General features: G+C 46.0%; 1 pseudogene; it reads left to right on the top strand.

The window, feature by feature from the left end:
- Positions 1-654: 654 nt before the first annotated feature.
- Positions 655-1,721, top strand: LOC142583746 (uncharacterized; annotated as a pseudogene).
- The last annotated feature ends 1,440 nt before the right edge of the window (positions 1,722-3,161 follow it).

Genomic DNA, 3,161 nt, shown 5'->3' with positions numbered 1-3,161 from the left:
AAGCCTTGAGGTTGGTTACAAAGCTGTACCTGTTTTAATTTTATTGTCTACACTGAGGATCAAAATGTTCAATATCCTAATCTTTCCCAAAAGTGAAATAAATTAGGCTGCAGTATAAACATTCCACTTGATTTCAGCAATGCCTCTTTTAATAAGACATCTTGCATTTTCTTAAGCCCATTATTGAGTTATATATTTTTTAATAGTAGAAGCGTACCACAGTCTGCCTGGGTAGTCGTCGTGTTTGTGTTTCCTTTTTAATCAAATTATCCTTCACTTGCTTCTCGTCTTTTTGTAACAGTTTATTAAAACGGCAGTATTTAGTGAGCGCCCTGTCCTGCCCCTGGTCTTTTCTTAGTGGTTTGCGCTTTTATTTCATAGTGTTTAGTCAACTATGGCGGCAGATGATATTGATGCTGTATAGAAATGTTCGACCCCCAACAGCTCATTTCCGCCCTAACTTTTTGTTCGGAATTTACACGTTTCGTGACGCAGGGTCTTGGGAGATGCAGCTGAACATGATCAAGATGGCGTCGCAAATGGCATCACTGATGTGCCTATACATTGGCTCAAACAATTATTCATATCACGAGATCCACTTGCCACGGCACAGGACGTGCGTCGAGCACCCACTGAACCTCGTCGTTTCGGGCGATGCCGAAAGTGCCTAACATCGTGGCCTACGGCGACATTGCGAGAATTGTTATTGAAAAACTGAAGACTGTTTGGAGAAAACAAGCCCAGCCTGTGCAGGCAGCCAAAGCCGCAAAAACAGCCTTGGGAATGCAGCTCTCTGCGCCAAATGCAACACCATGGAATTCGTTGTTCAATGACGTGAAGTTCACCAAAGAAGCTCGGAAAGGGAGGGTGATTTGACGTACTTTCGCTGCCGTGATTGCAACAAGAAGAACCTCTCTTCATTGACGAATGAAGGTATATTTCGTTTATTTTATTAAGATTATTAAGTACATTGATATCTTTCTCAATTTTTCCATGCGATGTATGCTGTGGCAAATGCGCTAGATATCTTGCAAAGCGAGCAATATATGCACATGGGCGTCAGGTACCCAAAGCTAGACCCTCTGCTCCGGTACCAGCGATCCCTCCCGCCGCTCATGTACTGCACACGCCTTGCTAGCGCCCTTCAGGAGGCAGTCACGAAAAGGTGAGCGAAATCTACGTACTACCGATAGTCCGTTTTATGAAGAACTCGTACCTCGAAGTAAAATGTTTGCATCAGGGTCATACATTGCTCCTGTAACCTTTGTCAATACATGCTTTCTCATCTTCTGGAGAATCCTCATCTGACCCTGGCTGCGTTTTTGCATCCCAAGTTCAACCTCTCCTAGATGATGGAAGAGCGGAGGGCTGCGGCCTTAGACCTTCTTGAAGAAGGGTGCCGTGGGCTCGAAGCATTTTGCGATGAAAATCCAGCAACCTGTGACGGACACGACTAAGGCGACTTATTTTTTTTCAGTTCCCTCAAGCCTCTGGTTCATCCACCGAGGTGCAACAGTGGGTCAACGATCGCGGAACTGATCTCAGCGAGCTGGAGTAGTTTCCCACGATCAAGATCTTTATCCAACGGAATACGGTAACTCCACAGGCACACCGGTGAACGTCGGTTCAGTAAAGGACGCGACGTATTCTCCATTAAAAGGGAGAAGCTCTCGGATGTATACTTTGAGAAAGAACTCATCCCAAGGTACAGCGAGTATTGAAAATAAATTCCTGGACACGAAGGGGGCATTAACGAAAAGCTTAATGCAACAAAATGAGGCGTACACAACTATTGTTGGTGATATGCTTGAGTGTGCCTCCTTTAGGTTCCTTTCGGCTACGGTTTTGCCACGTGTAGTTTTGACCACCCACATGCCTTCGTACGTTTTCAATGAAGAAACCCTATCCTTTCATTTCTGATCTATTACATAAGTTTTAAACAGTAACAGAAAAGTAACGACGTTACTTTTTTACGATAACTGTAACTGTAACAAGCTACTTTTGGAAACTATAATTGTTTTGGAAACTGTAATTTTTTGGCAGCGGCAGCAGCACCCAGCGAACATAACCACTTACTCTGCTACCGAAACTGTGCAGATACGACGGAGAGCGGTCTTCACCTGGATCGTCTGAAGTTGCCCGGCCCCATCGGACACGGCGGGCTGCCTGGGTTCCCCTGCCACTCGTGACCGTTCTACTCCTCCTCTACTGCACGACCGGCTTCGCACGAAATCACTGCTGCTATCATCGCTGCTAGCATCCAGTGCGCCTGCGCGCCTGACGGAGCCATCGACCATATAAATATCGGAAGCATCTGGCGAAGCGTTTCATTTGGCAGCGGCAGCAGCACCCAGCGAACATAACCACTTACTCTGCTACCGAAACTGTGCAGGTTAGTTTGTACTCGCATTCTTCTTGTTGGTGCTTGTACTGCGGTCCCTGCCAAAGACCTGTAGTGTACTTTCATGTGTTGGTTCTAGCGACATCTTGTCGCAGTGAAAGCCATGTCTAACGTCTGCTGCACCTGTAATGTGGTCTTTCTTGAGAGCGAAGGACGCGTAGTTTGTTCAGAGTGCGCACACGAGTACCATTTCGGAAAATGTGCGGGGCTGGCGGAAAAGTCTTTCAAAGGAAAATCTGACGCTGCAAAGAAAGCGTGGCGATGCCAAGATTGTCGGAGCCCGGCGTCACATGGTAGCTGCAGTGACGAAAGCAAGACCGATGCAGATATTAAGGCTATCCTTACATCTATTAATCTGAAGCTTGAAAGCCTACCAGCCCTCGTAACTCGAGTGGACGCCATAGAGGAATCTATCACACACATGTCTGCCATTTTTGAAGATTTAAAAAACACAATTGGTGTGCAAGAGAATGAGATTAGATTGCTCAGAAAGAAGATGCAAGAACTGGATGAAAGGGATAAACACAACTTAGCTCAGGTGCAACTTCGACGAGAAGTAAATGATCTTGAGTTTAGAAATAGGCAGCTTAATTTGGAAGTTCATGGTGTTGCTTCTCTGAAAGATGAAAACTTGCTCACGATATTGAATGAGGTTGCCGATAAGCTCAAGGCGCCTCATCTCGTTGAACAGGACATTGCCTCGGCACACAGGCTGCCCGCTCAGAAAGATAAGATACCCGGCATAATCGTGCGGTTCACA

This window comes from Dermacentor variabilis, chromosome 5 (assembly GCF_050947875.1).
Source record: "Dermacentor variabilis isolate Ectoservices chromosome 5, ASM5094787v1, whole genome shotgun sequence".
NCBI lineage: Eukaryota > Metazoa > Arthropoda > Arachnida > Ixodida > Ixodidae > Dermacentor > Dermacentor variabilis.
This window is presented reverse-complemented; position numbering and strand designations above follow the sequence as displayed.